A 16518-nucleotide genomic window follows, 5' to 3' on the forward strand; every position below is an offset into this window, starting at 1 on the left:
GCTAATACCAAGGAGGGAAGTCTGCTGGGATGGGGGTGTCTCAGGGAATATTTTCTTCTCCTATAAGAGAAGCGTATACCAGGTCATTTCTTTGCCCTTGTTGCTGCCAGTTTTCTGTCTTTGAACATGGTCACTTGAAGAAACGCTCTGAGGAGCTATCTCTATTCTCTTGCAACCCTGAGGGGACAGGGGAAGAGACCTTGAGCTGTTGAATCAGTGCCAGCCCTATCTCTGGATTCCTTGTCACGTTAGAATTAAAAACCCTATCGGTAGGGTATTCTGTTACTTGAAGCCAAAAGTAGTCCTATGTGTTATAAATAGCACTGCTTACCTGCAAGGCCCTGTGCTAAGACATCAGGGAAATAAAAGACCTATTGGATACGACTCCCATCCTCAAGGGGCATGCAATCCAGGTGGCAGACCTTTTCCAGTCAAGGGCCAGAGAGTCAATACTTCAGGCTTTGGGAGTTGTACAGTCTCTGTCACAACTACTCAGTCCTGCAGCTGCGGTGAGAAAGCAGGTGTAGACAAGATGGAAATAAGTGATTTTGGCTGGGTTCCAACAGAACTTTATTTATGGACACTGACATTTCATAGGTTGTTCAAGTGTCACAAAATATTCTTCTTCTGTTTTTTCCTCAACCATCTGAAAATGTAAAAACCTTTTTTAGCACACTGTACCAAACTGTGAGGTAGGCTAGACTTGGCTCATGGGCCATAGATTACTGACCCCTGAGCCGGACGAAGGAAAACCCTAGAAAAAAGACTATCTCTTTGATTTACAGGAAGGGCGAATTGAAGGTTTTGTTGTTCCACTTTTGTTTTTAAACAAAAGATAACCTCTCGGCAATTGAGAAGGGCTGACCAAGAGGTGAGGGAGGACTGGAAAACCAAGGTGAATGGAAGAAATGTTCAAGGACTTTCATGCTTTTGAGGTTTAGTTTAAGAAGTTCTCTACTCCGCCAGGTCACTTAGATAGTCACCCACACCTACTTCTATTAATCCCATTGTTTCAGCTTTCGGACATTGGTCTTTAATCGATCTAGAGTTCACTTCGTACCTAGTGGTAGGTGGGGATCCAATTTTATTTTCATCCACGTAGTAGCAAGATTTCCCAAGACCATCTTCCGAGAACCTCTCTTTTCCCTGGTTTGTTGTAGAGGATGTTTGGGAGCAACTTGGGTGTCTGTCACCTGGGGACCAGGAGAGTCAGATGTAAGGATGGGTGCTCTGGGGTACTAGGCAGCAGGGAGAAGAGAAGCCTAGAAGTCCTCACAACCGCGTGGACCTTAAGACTGTAGGGGGAACATCACACACAACACATGTGTAACTTAAAGACACGTGCATTCACCACTGCCACACCGCCTTTTCACAAAGCCCGAAACAGAGAGTCACCTTAAACATAGAATGCTGGGGTGGGGGAAGATGGGAGTGAGGAAAGTGAACAAGAGAATAAGTAAAATATAAAACAAGGGAACAGACTTATGTGGAGACTAATGAGAATGTGCTTCAAACAGAGGGATAAAGTTAGCTCAACTTTCCATCTAGGTTAACATTTTTTTTAAAGTTTTTTAAGTTAATGAGGATCTTGAAAAACCAGATCTGTTTCATGTTGTGACCTGGGGTTTCCTGATCATTTCTGCCTTCTGAGTGAAAGCCTGGTGATTTATCCTGCCACAGAAATGAAACTTCCCCCAAGGGAGAGTGGCAGATCACTTGATGAATGAAAAAATGCCAGAGGTTTTGTCAAGTGTGGGCTAGTGTGAGAAAAGAAGGTAGCAGTGCTGCAGGAAGAACATTCTGGCAGGGCTGTGAGGCTAGAGCAGAGAGAGTTAATGGTCATCCACCCAGGATAACAACAATGGCAATGACAATGATTGTTTTCCATATGTTGGACAATATATTTTTTTTTTTGCGGTACACAGGCCTCTCGCTGTTGTGGCCTCTTCCGCTGCGGAGCACAGGCTCCGGATGCGCAGGCCCAGCGGCCATGGCTCACGGGCCCAGCCGTTCCGCAGCACGTGGGATCTTCCCAGACTGGGGCACGAACCCGCGTCCCCTGCATTGGCAGGCGGACTCTCAACCACTGCGCCACCAGGGAAGCCCATGTTGGACAATAATTTAAGTGTTTTACATCCTCACAACAACCCACCAAGGTGAGGAGAGGAGACAATAGGTACTCTAATTGTTCTGATTTTTCAGATGAGGGGACTAAGGCACTGAGAGGTGAAGCAATTTGCCCAAGGTCACACAGTAAGTACTAGAACTGAGATTTGAACCCCTGCAGTCTGATTCTGGAATCTGCCACTGAACCCTCTTGCTGGGCTGAGGGTTTCACTAGGTGTTATCAGTACCTGATGAAGCTATATCACTGGTACCACTTAACTTATGCTCGTGGTATTAGTGGTTTAACTATAAAAGATTTAACCTTTTAAAAATATGGGGGCATTCAGTATTACAGGGGACAATATATAGATTTTTTTGCCTTAAAATCTTCTTTCAGGAATATTTGTTCTGTGGTTTTATTTCTCAGTAAATTCATATACCACCAATTATTTTTAAGTAAAAAATATTGAGGGTCATATTCTTTGCTGGTGCCACAATATACTGTGAAGTGTTCTTCCTGGGTTTGGATATTGGGAATGACACAGGTGAGAAGGGGCCGTTTTGATGGAGGTACAACTATGACAAATTAACAGGTTAACTGGACCTCTTAATCTCTAATTATATTATTCATAACTGAATCAATGGAAAGGATCCTGGCATGTCTTCATTAGTCTCAAAAACAAATGGTTGCATTTTACACTACCAAACAGATAAAAATACTGTCAGTGAGCAGAATAAATGAAGAGGAAAGAAAACGATTAGAATAATGTCAGTGAGCTGTAGAAAAGGGAAAGTTAAAGATTTTTGTATTCAGTGCTGTCCAGTGTTAAACTGATCTTTCAGGCCAGTGTTTTGGAGTGTGTTCAAACCACGAAAAAAGAGCAACATTCTTCATTAGCTGGAGATAATAAGAGGCATTTTCAGTGGGATTTAATGCTGGGTAGAGACTGCACCAAGCATGGAAATAACTGAGTCTGAACTCATTGAACTGATTTGTGCTGTTTACTGATGTTCAAAAATAAAAAGACCCCATTGATTCAAGTTTTCTGCCCCCAAATCCTTTCATCAAGTGTGCAAGGAATTGGCATGACACTCAAGGCCACAAAGAGCGACACCATGGAAAAGAGACTCGTAAAGGAAGTGGACTTTTCTGGCAGGAACACGCCACGGCCTGTGAAAGGGAACACTGAATGTCTGTAGGGCCAGGCCAGGGGCCACAGCTGTCAGATGGGGCCTGAGCGGACACATGGCTTCTGCCGAAGGAATCGGGTTTCTGAGAAAGAATTAAGGCTCGGCCGAGGTGCCGGAGGAGAGCTCAGAATGGTGAAAAAGACAGCTGGGGTTGGCACCAGGAGAGCACGCCAGGCCCCCTGAAAGGCAGCAAATAAGGGCCATTGTTCAAGGGCATTCCAGCCCCCAGGGGCTCAACCAGACCTGCTGAGAGGAGGTGGCTGTCCCCCTGTGGGGGCTCACACTGGACTCCAGGACGCACAGAGCTGGAGTTTGCAGGCTTAATCCAACTTTTAAGAGGAGAAGATTATAAAAGTATGCTTTAATAGGGACATCTTTTAGAAATACAGTCCACCCAAAGGGGATACCCTCGTGAGACAAATGAAAGCGACAATTAGGAAACATCAACATAAAGGAGGAAGAGGAGAAACGGGCTTTAAGACAGAATTCTCTCTCTATACACACCCATCTATATGTATGTATATTTACATTTTAATATGAAAAATTTCAGACATATCTAAGGGCAGAATAGCACAATGATTCCATGTATATCTATCACCTGGATCTAGTCATTACTAACATTTTACCGTGTTTTCTTCATATATTTTGATCTATTTATTTCTTTACCATTATTTTAAAATAAATCCCAGACACTTCCTGCATATTTCTGTATGTATCACTAATAAAAAATCACCTTTTTTTTTTAAAGTTGGAATTGCTTTCACTGGGGTGAGCACCGCTGACCCGCCGTGGTCAGGTAAGTGTTCTACCCCAGAAGGCAGCTGAAGCCTGGCGCCTCCACCCACCACCTCCCTGGGTCAGCGGAACATGCAAAGCCCAGTCAGAGGGTAGAGGCAGGGGTGGAAGCCACCAGGACCTGGGGCTGGATGAACAGGAGCGGGTGGCATCGGACTGGGCCGCCTTGGTCAGCACATACTGTCCAGGCAGCGTCACTGGGCCCAGCACAGGGGTTGAGGCTCTCTGGGAGAGGCAGGCAGGCAGCACCCCAGGGTAAAAAGAACATGTTTTGTAACTCCAAATTGTAACAGTTCTAACTTAATAATTCCTTAATATCACTTCATACTTAGGCGACTGTATTGGTTATCTGTTGCTATGTAACAAAAAAATTTAGTGGCTTAAAATAGCACAAATTCATTATTTCCCAGAACCCATGATATGGAGGACCACCTGCATTATTAATTAAACAATAATTATTAATTAAGACAATAGTAATTATTACTAGAGCAAACACACTTCTTTTGTGACAGGTATTGTTTTAAACAATTTACAAAACTTAACTAATTTAAGTCTTCATAGCAACCTTACTTAGGCAAATGCTATTACTATTCCCATTTTATAGGTGATAAAATTTGAGGCACAGAGATGTTAAGTAACTTTTCCAATGTCACACAGCTAATAAATGATATAGGTATGATATGAACACCAGCAGACTGGGTTCAAGACCCAGACCCAACCCAAGACCCAGAATCTGTGCTTGTACCACTATATTATGCTGCAGCATTTTATTCCCCTGCCTACTATACACCTCTACTATTCTATCTAAAAGGTACCTTAAAGTTACCATGTTCAAAACTGAACTCCTGATTTTGTCCCCCAAACCAACTCCTTCCACAGCGTGATGGGTATTGTGGATTTGTTTGCTCTACATCTACCCCAAGCTCCTTCTAAAGTATCTTCCAGGGCTTCCCTGGTGGCGCAGTGGTTAAGAATCTGCCTGCCAATGCAGGGGACATGGGTGCAATCCCTGCTCCGGGAAGATCCCACATGCTGCGGAGCAACTAAGCCTGCACGCCACAACTACTGAGCCTGCGCTCTAGAGCTCACGTGCCAAAACTACTGAGCCCTTGCTCCGCAACAAGAGAAGCCACTGCAGTGAGAAGCCCGCACACAGCAACGAAGACCCAACACAGCCAAAATAAATAAATAAAAATAAAATAAAGTGCCTTCCAGTACTGCAGAGGCTGGAAAGCTAAAAACTACATTGCCCAGACTTTCTTGAAGCTAGAGTTCCAGATGTCAGCTAGGTTTCAACAATCAGTTGCAAGACCTGAATTTGGAACTGATTTTATGAGGAGAGGCAGGGCACATGCATCTCTTTACTAATGAGGAGGAAGTGGTAGAGCTCTGAGGCCTGCAGAAGTCAGGGTGGCTTCCTAGCTTAGCAGAGGCAGCTTGCTGACTCTGGCTTGGTCGTGAGACTGAGAGTTGTTCCTAGAAGCTCAGGGTAGAGCCTCTATTGTTACATCATTTTATACTCTGAAATGTCTTTTTCTGCTTCAACTAGAGTGGCATTTTCTGCTAGAATGTATTCTGTTCTCTGCAGCTGAACCTTGACCGATGATGTAGTCTGCCTTCCCTCAGCAGCAATTCTGTTCTTCCTGGATACGTATGTGTGTCAAAGTTATTTAACTGTACACGTTAAATATGAACAATAATTTATTATTATTTATTACTATTTATTATGCCTCAGTACAGCTATTAAATTAAATATGAAAATGAAAATATGGTCCATTTGAATGAATTTTTATGTATGATGTGAGGTATGGCTCAAAGTTCATCTTTTGCATGTGAATATCCAATTGTTCCAGCACCGTTTGCTGAAAGACTACCCTTTCTCTGCTGAATTGCCTTCAGATATTCGTCAGAAATCAGTTGTCCACCTCTGCTTAAGGACCTGGTATTAACCAGCCCTGGGAAGCCACCATGGTGCACCCTAGGGACACTATTAAGGATGCTATTGAAGGCATCACATGTACACTAGAAACTCCTCTGATCTCAGCACATGGAATGGTTAGCCTTGTCCTGAGCAGCTGTTTGTTTGTGTTCTCTTTTTAGGAAAAAAGTCAGGGTCACTATGGGCTCATCACTCATTGCTGCCTTCACGCTGTGAGGAAGCCTAGAGGCCCCTGTGCCACCACCGCTAGAAAGCGCAGAGCCCGTATTGCAAGCATGTTGGTGACAGTCTTCATTCTTGGCTCCATTTTATCTTTCCTGCTCTCACTTTCCCTTTTTTTTTGCGGTACGCGGGCCTCTCACCGTTGTGGCCTCTCCCGTTGCGGAGCACAGGCTCCGGACGCGCAGGCCCAGCGGCCATGGCTCACGGGCCCAGCCGCTCCGCGGCATGTGGGATCTTCCCAGACCGGGGCACCAACCCGTGTCCCCTGCATCGGAAGGCGGACTCTCAACCACTGCGCCAACAGGGAAGCCCTCTCACTTTCCTTTTGCCCTAGTTTCCTCATCTACTTGTTTAAAGTTTTATCTTACTGTGAATATTTTTGTAAGTCATCTCATATCCTTTCTAGAATAAAGTTATACCTGAATAAATAACAATTGTTAAAATAAATTAAGTCCTACAAGATCAAGCACCTTCTTCCCATAAAATTCTTATAACATAAGAAGATTTTTCCAGGACCTACTCACTTGAGCAGTATCATTCACAGGGGCATTCTGGCACAACAGTGAGTGGGGGCAGTCCCTTGGAGTCATGGGATTTGCTCTGCAAGGGCCCGAGCCTGGTGTTGAAATGCCTCCAGGCCAGCAAGTCCTGTGACTCTGAGTCAGCTGCCCAGGACTCCTGGAGAGAAGATCATTACCTCCCTCTTTGTCCTTCTCAAAAGTAAAACAAATGCCAAAGAACTCACTAGCCACTGAGCAGATAAATGACCAGCATCTTTTCTGATGCCCAAATTCAGCACAATTAGTTCAGCAGGTGGGTTCTGCTTTGCTGCACCAGCTATGCAGGAAACAGGGAGCACAGAAAGCCAGCCACTAAGTTAACTCACCTTGCCTGTGGCAGACTATTTGAAATATTGCAGGAAAAAGGATGGATGAGGGTCAGGTATCACATTATTGAAGTCTGATGAAGCACCATAATGTTTCAGGCAGCATGAGAGAGAGAGCAGGGTCTTCTCAACCTCAGTCACCCTTGTACCACCTTCCTGATTTTTGTCATATCTGTGTACTTTTTATTGTAGTTTTTACTTAATATTTATCTTTGGATCTACTAGTGATACTTTAATCTCACCCTAAGCAATAGTACTCATGAATTCAGGAGTTTGATACGCTAGCTATGTTTTTTTCTATCTGTAGAAAAATAATCTACTGTAGCTATAGAAAAGTAATCTATTGTAAAATAAATATTGGAAACCGGTTGAAATTTAAAAATGTGTTCACATACCTCCAAAAGTCATCTCAGGTACCTCCAGAGGTAGACGTGCCACACTCTGGGACAAACCAGAGGAAAACAATCCTGGATCTCATAGGACTGCAGAAAAGTGTTGGCTCCAGTGGGACTTGGGGGATCAGAGAATCTGTTCTTTAAAAGAGTCATATGTGGGACTTCCCTGGTGGTCCCGTGGTTAGGAATCCCCTTTCCAATGCAGAGGACGTGGGTTTGATCCCTGGTATGGGAACAAGATCCCACATGCCTCGGGGCAACTAAGCCCGTGTTCCTCAACTACAGAGCCCACGTGCACTGGAGCCCACGCCACAACTAGAGAGAAGCCCACGCGCCGCAACAAAGAGCCCGCGTGCCACAAGTAAGACCCGACACAGCCAAAATAAATAAATAAATTTTTAAAAAGGAAGGAAATTAAAAAAAAGAGTCATATGTACATATGTGCATTATTATAGACTGAGACATTGAATACCATAAATGTAATTCACCACCCCCCAAATTAATCAAATCAGCAAACATTCGTATATTGATTCACCTTCTTTTTTGTTTGGCCACACTGCATAGCATGTAGGACTTAGTTCCCCAACCAGGGATCAAACCTGTGCCCCCTACATTAGAAGTGTGGAGTCTTAACCACTGGACCGCCACGGCAGTCCCTTGATTTACCTTCTTAATTAGGTAATGGAAATAGGCCAGCTGGGGTTTCTTCTGCTTCAAGCCTTAGTTATTTTCTTATTTTCTTTTTTTTTTTTTAATTTAGTTTCGGCTGCATTGGGTCTTCGTTGCTGCACATGGGCTTTCTCTAGTTGCAATGAGCAGGGTTACTCTTCGTTGCGGTACGCAGCTTTCTCATTGTGCTGGCTTCTCTTGTTTCAGAGCACGGGATCTAGGCATGCGGGCATCAGTAGTTGTGGTACGAGGGCTCAGTAGTTGTGGCTCGTGGGCTCTAGAGCGCAGGCTCAGGAGTTGTGGTGTACGGGCTTAGTTGCTCCGCAGCACGTGGTATCTTCCCAATCCAGGGCTCGAACCCCTGTCCCCTGCATTGGCAGGCGGATTCGTAACCACTGCACCACCAGGGAAGCCCGCTTAGTTATTTTCTTACTAGAAATTTTGTTTCAAGTTGAATAACTTTCCTTTTGAGCTCCTCTTCTAAATCTTGTGAGTAAATGGGAATTAGGGAGCTATGTAGTGATAAAGTACTACTTTCACAGGATAAAGAATCACTCATGTATGCAGATCTAGAAAAAAATGAGGCTTTGGAAAACCAAAATAATCACAAGGCAGGGACTATAACTTGTACATCATTCCTGATTCTGTTTTGAAGCTTCTGATAAAACTGAGTCTTTAAAACAAATGTGTTAACTAATGTCAATAGTGCAGCGTTTGTAACACCCTTTAGAAACAATGCTGGCAGTTGTAAGTTCTCTCTATATTTTATGAGTAGTACTTAAAAAAAAATTATTTATTTGGTTGTGCCGGGTGTTGAATTGTGGCATGTGAACTCTTAGTTGCGCCATATGGGATCTAGTTCCCTGACCGGGGATTGAACCCGGGCCCCCTGCATTGGGAGCACGGAGTCTTAGCCACTGGACCACGAGCGAAGTCCCTATGAGTAGTACTGATACTTGTTCATTCAGTTTACTAAGTGCCAGTAAAAGAAAGTTTCGTTTACAAAATATCAGCAAATGTGACCCGAGGGAAGACCGTATTCCAAAGGGGGCTGGGATTTTCCCTGGGAACCCGTGTGGAGTTGCAAATGCTGAGGGAGAGGGGCAGGGATCCCATCAGAAAGGGCTAGGAGAGAGAATATTTTCAGTCTGTGTTTTCGCTCTCTGCTGGGCATGGGGGGAGAAGGAGGACAAAGAGGACTTTTGTTGTAAGGACGGGAGAATGGGGTTGGTGGTGTTTGGTCACGGCACTGAGCATGTACAGGCACAAGAGAAAAAAATGCAAAAACAATTTTCCACAAGTCAAGGAAGAGAAAGCTTATTTATCAACAATAAAAGGACAGGAAGGGGCTTCCCTGGTAGCGCAGTGGTTGAGGGTCCGCCTGCCAATGCAGGGGACACGGGTTCGTGCCCCGATCTGGGAAGATCCCACATGCCGCGAAGCGGCTGGGCCCATGAGCCATGGCCACTGGGCCTGCGCGTCCGGAGCCTGTGCTCCGCAACGGGAGATGCTACAACAGTGAGAGGCCCGCGTATCGCAAAAGAAAAAAAAAAAAAAGGACATGAAGTGTAATCAAGTATTAACTGCAGACAGATCTGGATAGTGTTAGAGCTGAGTTCTAGGACTTCTAAACTGAAGCTAGCCCAGAGAGGTTTGTAAAGACATTATTTTTTTAAAAATCAGGCATCAGAAGCAGAAAGAACACATGACATTCTGAGAGATGCTGCATTTAGTTAACCAGAAGTGCTGATTTATAGCTTCAGAGTGATGGGTTGGCAGGATAAGGGCATTGTGGGACAGGCAAGGCCAGTACCACAAAGCAGGGGATCAAGACAAGGGCTAAGACATCAGGCATTGGTCTGGGGGTGCTGTCACCTCCTTGAGGATGGAGGTTGGAGGGATGTGGTAGAGGCTCTCTCTGCAGCTTGGGTCATAGCAGCTCTTAGACAATGGCAAAAGAAGGCAAATGGGAAATTTCAAGGTTTTTAACAGTTCCTGCGAACTGTTATGGTGGAAACAGAGGCTACAGGGCAGAACAGATTAGGAGAAAGTTGCCTCCCCCTGCACCTCCAGGTCACCCAGAGAAATTAGAAGGCAAATGAGACTTCCATAGAAATTTGAAGCTTTTTTTTCTTCTAATTTTAGGTTAAACTTCATAGAGCTCCTTTCTTGACAGCTGGACTACATTTAGTGAACTGAAGACAGTGAAGACAAAGTCTAGACATTGCAGCCTCCAGTGTCCCCTCCCCCCTTCTCTTCCACATAGTGGTCACAGGAACATACAATGTGACATGTTGGTGGTGTGATGGAAAGATCCTCAAAAACACAAAAAGCACAATTCAGCAGTCATGAGCTCTATGAGTTTGGTGAAGAAAGAACTGTGTGAGTATGAGTGTGTATGTAGGTGGGCAAGGTCTAAGAAAGTGCATCCTGGCATTATTTATGTTAGTAAATTGCCAGAAAAATCCAAATGTCCATTAGCAAAGGAGAGGTTAAATAAATAATGATACATTCATGCAATGGAATACTATGCAGCCATTAAAAAGGAGACCTTTGTATCAGAGTTTGGTCAGGACATCAGAAGAGCCTCTGTGTATTCCATGACTGATCCAGGATGGGCACATAGCCCTGAGCAGAGCCAGAGAGGCTGTGGGAATTTTGCTTGGAATCTTTTTTTCTTCACTGACTTTCAGAGAAGATGTAGAGTCTGGAGCTGTGGCAGGAATGTTGTCAGATGAAAAGGGAGCCTGAAAAGAAGCCTAACTGGTAGCGAGACCTTACCAAGGACAGTTTCAGGCGAATGGCGGGTGGGAGACAAATGGGTTGAAGAGTGAGAGGAGACTGGGCAGAGGAGGGGAGCCACCAAGTGAAGCTAACATTTAAAGACACACGGCTGTTACAGGGAGTAGAGAGCTGGAGTGGTGGCGAGAAGATGAGATGGAGAGCATTTTGCATTTGTTTCTCCACCCCCCAAGCAGGGAGGAGATGCTACAGCATGTGTGACATTTATGGGAGACTCGGTGAAGGGGGAGTGGATAACTGGTGGTGTCAGATAGCATGTGTGAAGGGCTGGACTTGGAGTGCAGAAGAGAATGACCAATGTCTTCTTGGATGGCTTCGAATTCTCTGTGAAGTATGAGGAGGGGTCATTCTTTCAGAGAGAAGATAGATTAGGCGACAGTGGAGAACGGCTTAGTTGGGAACAGTGTAATCGAGTATTACCTGCAATCAAGTATTAACCTTTCGGTACTGCCCGAGCCCCCTGGAGGAACTGTGTGGATTTCTGGGCAGTGTCACCGAGATCGTAGATCGTGACTCACAGCGCAGCTGTCTGTAGCACCACTCTGCCCTGCAGGTGTGTTGGTCACAGGAGACAGCCTCCCTGGGTTTCAGGTTGGCCAGGCAAGTACCTGGAGGAAGGGGATGCAGAAGAGTTGCAGTTACATATCTTTAAGAGTGATTGACTGATAGGCCATGGGCTCTAAGCTAGATAAGGAAGCATGTGAGGTCAGGAGGTGCCTCAGTCACTTGGGGATAGTTCTTTCTCCCTTAGAGTTTCATTTTCCTCTTCCTTTAGCAGCTTGTTAGAAGCTGCTTGGCCAGTTAGAAGGCTAGGGTTGTTTCTTAAAGCCATCCCTGTCCAATTCTGCCCCCACCAGTGAGCTGCCTAAGGTGGTACTTTCTGCCAAGAAATTTTTTTTTCCTTTCTGTTTTGATGAGATTCCGCTGTTTGGTCAAGCACAAAAACTGGCCTGCAGGGCAGATGGCATCTTCAGAGCAGTTGGGAATCCTGTCTCTCTGGGTCTCTGGATTGTTCTTTTTGTTTTTTGAAGGTAAAAGAAAAGTTTTATTTTTCTTACTGTTAATTGATCTAACAAATATCAGTCTGCTCAAAATAATAATAGCAACAATGTATCTGATTATGTATGCATATGGATGTATTATATATATATACAGATCTCTGGTTTTGATGAAAAAAAGCACATAAGACCTGAGGCAATGTCCACACAGGACTGGTCCAGGGGCTCACTGGAAGGGACTTACGGCAACGCTGCTGGTCAGTCTCCCAGTCTTCATGGCTATTACTGCTGTATATTTTCAATGACAAAAAATTCATCATCTATTATCCTTTGAAATGCGAATAGGTTATGTCTTCTGTCTTCAGCACCTACATGGTGGGGAGGAAAGCGGAGAGGGATAAATCAATAAGACTTTTCAAAGAACAATTTAACAAACTCTATTAAAATGAAAAATTTTCAACTCAGCACTTTTGCTTCTTACAAAACATTACCACAATGCAAAGATATATGTTCTAGAATGTCCTAGTGAAGGACTGTTGGCCCATAAATAGGGGCCTGGTTAAGTAAATTAAGCAATGGACACACAGTGGAATACTCTATGGACTTTGAAAACAGTGAGGTCAGCCGCTCTCGCCTTTTGAGATGGCCCGCCCCCTGTATGTGGAGCATGTTTCTGCTGGGGCCACTCTCGCCTTTTGGGACAGACCGCATTCTGTCCATGGAATGTGTATCTCTGCTTTCAGTTTATTATGGCTCACTCTTGAATTCTTTCCTGTGCGAAGGAAAGAATTGATGGCCCAACCCAGGGACTCACCTGGGACATGACCAACCTCTTGTGCCCAAGTTTCCTGCAATAATTTTACAAAGGAAGAGGAAGAAGGTGGTCTTTTCTCCCTCCCCACTTTTCCTTTGATTATAAAAATGTAGCCCACTTAGTTCTCGGGGCAGAGCTCTCTTGCTTGCCTGCTTCTATCCTTCATAAGCATCCTATATTAATAGATCTACTTATCTAAAAAAACAAAAAACTGTAAGGTAAATCTATATGTACTGACATGGAAGGTTCTTCAAGACGTTCTGTTCAGTGACAAGATGCAAAATAGTATGATAGCATCGATAATGATAATACCTATCAGAATGTGTATAAGGAATAAAAATGGAAGAAATGCACACAAAAATGTTAAAGACAATGTTATTGGGAACGTGGAGTATAATTTTCACTTTATGTATTTCTATGTGGTCTGAATTCTCTATAGTGAACAAGCATAATTTTAGTGAATAATGGAATTATTGAACATAATTTCTCTCCTAAGGATGTTACACTCATTACTGATCACACAATCTCTGGGTGTTGAATATTACCTATTCTACAGATAAGAGGATTAGAAAAGTTAACCTGCCCAAGCTCACATTTAGATCATCTAAAGAGATAATCTTTTCAAACTCTATATCATAAAGTGAATATAGTCTTCCCAGGCTCCGCTTAGCTCGCTTTAGAAGCTCACTTCTGGCCCTTTGAGCTATTTCTCCTTCCCATTATGATTTCACTTCCCTCTCAAAACTATTAAAATTCATTTCCTCTGGGAAGTTACCACAGGCTCATGGCTCCTCGTGACTCCATTAACCTTACCCTGTAGCATTTTGATATACTCACTGCAGTGCTTTTGTATATATGTTACCATTTGAATTTGATTCTATTCTCCTTCATCTTCATCTTTGATGATGAGCTCCTTGATAGACTTGACACTTTGTTTAGAACTTCCCATAATCCTTCAGAGCCTGTTTCCAAACCTCAATAGGTCTTAGGACTGAATCCTTAGTGTAACATTTGCATTTGGCGGGTCCTTAATATTGATGATCAACAATTCCTATAAATCAGGCAAACTTTTTCTTACACAGAACTGTATGTTTTCTCTGCTGAATTATGTAAATGTCCCTCAGTTGAATAGCTTCTAAATTAATAGATAATTCCAGTAAAGTCATGTCCTCTTTTGAATTTTTTTTTCTTGGTATAGGGGAGATGTGAATCATATAGAGTCAGTAGAAGGTTTCCAAATGGAAAAGCTTGACAACCATTGTGATAAAAAAATATCAGTGGCAGAGAATTCCTCTATTTCTCCACTTCAATGCTGACAGGACTAAATGCTGTTTACGTTATAAATGACCAAGGAAATAAGACTAGACTTCCAGTTGGTTGATAACATATGGTTGAGAAAAGAGCCTCAAGGTTATCATATTGATTCTAGATTATCTTCCTTGTCTGGTGTAAGTAGAGAGACAAACACATATTCTTACCCAAATAAGTGAATCAAATGTAGTTTCCATTTTGCTCCACAAATATTTGAATGTGTACCTTTAACATTTCATTAGCAGCAAAAATAACATGGTCTACATCCACAGTCAGTTGTTCTTTAGAGTAGTTTTACTCCTTGTACTTCAGTACTTGAATGAATGGAATCTTCAGAGTGGAATATTTAATTCAAGACTTGGAAACAATTTGACAAACTAGTTGATTCATAGTGATCACTTCAGAAATCTAAAAGCTACTCGATAATACAAAATTGAGGGTGGGAAAGAAGGCATTCCTTTTTTTGTTTTTCTAAATTAAACCTTTAAAAATTTGTAAACTTATTTCAAGTACATGGAAAAGTACAGAAAAAATATAATGAATAATTATGTACTCATCACCCACTCTATAAAATTTTACTATTGTCATATTACGTTTAAATTTTTAAAAAGTCACAGATATAAAGCCCCCTGTATATGCCTCCTAAATCTCATTCTTTTTTTTCCCCACCCTGAACAAGCTCTATTCTGAATTTGGTGCTTATTATTCTCATGCTGTTATTCCTTTACTATGTTTATAAATTCATAAGCAATATATAATATTGTTTTGTACTTTGTACTTTCAGTGGTATATTAGACAAATCATTCTGCACCTGTGCTTTCTTGGCTGTTTATACATGTAACTCAAGTTGTTGTACAGATGTATCCTATTATACCAAAGTGTATCTGTTATCATGGGCATGGACTTCTGGTTTTTTCCAATGTTTTGCTACTACAAGCAATTCTATTTAAAGTTTTATACATGTCTCCTTTTCCCACATGCAGTAGTTTCTCATATATTCATGTGCATATAATCATCTGGTGAGTCTTGTTAAAATGCAGACTCTGATTTGGTAGGTTTGGGATGGGGCCTGAGATTCTGCATAGTTTCCAGATGGTGTTGATGTTGCTGGTCCTAGGACCACGCTTTGAGGAGCAAGGGCCTTGCAGAGGAGTAAAACTTCTAGGTTGCAGAGGATGATCATCTTCAAAGTTACTAGATATTGCCAAATGGCTCTCTGGAGTGCTTGCACCAATCCACACTCCTATCAGCAGCTCACCAGAGTCTCCACAATGTTACATCTTCATTAACACTGTTATTGTAAGACTTTGATTTTTGCCCATTTGATGGGCATGAAGTGGTATTTTGTTATATTAATTTACCTTTGATGAGTATTATTGAAGTCAGACCCCATTGAGTTTCTTCTTCTGCAATAATTTTCTTTTTTTTTTTTGCAGTACGTGGGCCTCTCACTATTGTGGCCTCTCCTGTTGCGGAGCACAGGCTCTGGACGCGCAGGCTCAGCGGCCATGGCTCACGGGCCCAGCCGCTTTGCGGCATGTGGGATCTTCCCGGACCGGGGCATGAACCCGTGTCCCCTGCATCGGCAGGCGGACTCTCAACCACTGCGCCACCAGGGAAGCCCTGCAATAATTTTTAACATAAACTAATGTTTTGGGTAAAGAAGATGTCTTCATTCATCTGTTTCATACTTTAAAGCATCCTTGTGCAGCCATGGCCAACATTAAGTCTTGAGACTTTCAGGCTAGAAGAAGGAGGAGCTGCTGAAACAGATGGATGACGTGAAAGTGGAGCTGTCCCAGCTGCATGTCTCCAAAGTGACAGGCAGTGCAGCTTCCAAACTCTATAAGATTCGAGTTGTTTGAAAATCTATTGCCTGTGTTCTCACTGCCATTAACCAGACTCAGAAAGAGAACCTCAGGAAATTCTACAAGGGCAAGAAGTACAAACCCCTGGAACTGCAGCCCAGGAAAATATGTACTATGCACTGCCAGCTCAACAAGCGTGAGGAGAACCTGAAGACCAAGCAGCAGCAATGGAAGTAATGGTTGTGACCACCACCGAAGTACACGGTCGAGACCTGAGCATTGTGGTGTCAACAGAAAACAAACTGGCTAGGAAGAAAAAAAGGAAATACTGAAGGGAGTCCTTCAAGTTAAAGCAGAAGGATGATAAAGAGCAACAAAAACCATACAAAAATATAAAACTCCTTGGTAAAGGTAAACATATAGATAAATTTAGAATTATGTAGTATTGTAAGGTAAGTGCATAAATCACTTTTAAATCTGGTACAGATTTAAGAAAACAAAAGCAAGCATAAAAAGTAATTATAAATTTATGTTAATAAATATGCAATGTTACAAGAGATAATTTATGTCTCAATAACATAA

The 16518-nt window shown here is 42.9% G+C and overlaps 1 long non-coding RNA gene across 1 annotated transcript; it reads right to left on the bottom strand.

Annotated features, from left to right (window-relative positions):
* Positions 1-557: 557 nt before the first annotated feature.
* Positions 558-15430, bottom strand: LOC132430621 (uncharacterized). The gene is made up of 5 exons (XR_009520539.1): positions 13680-15430; positions 12248-12371; positions 11426-11613; positions 1061-1193; positions 558-646 (listed from the first exon to the last, which is right to left on the bottom strand). It is a non-coding gene; the product is annotated as an uncharacterized lncRNA (long non-coding RNA).
* Positions 15431-16518: the final 1088 nt, after the last annotated feature.

Source organism: Delphinus delphis, chromosome 9 (genome assembly GCF_949987515.2).
Source record: "Delphinus delphis chromosome 9, mDelDel1.2, whole genome shotgun sequence".
NCBI lineage: Eukaryota > Metazoa > Chordata > Mammalia > Artiodactyla > Delphinidae > Delphinus > Delphinus delphis.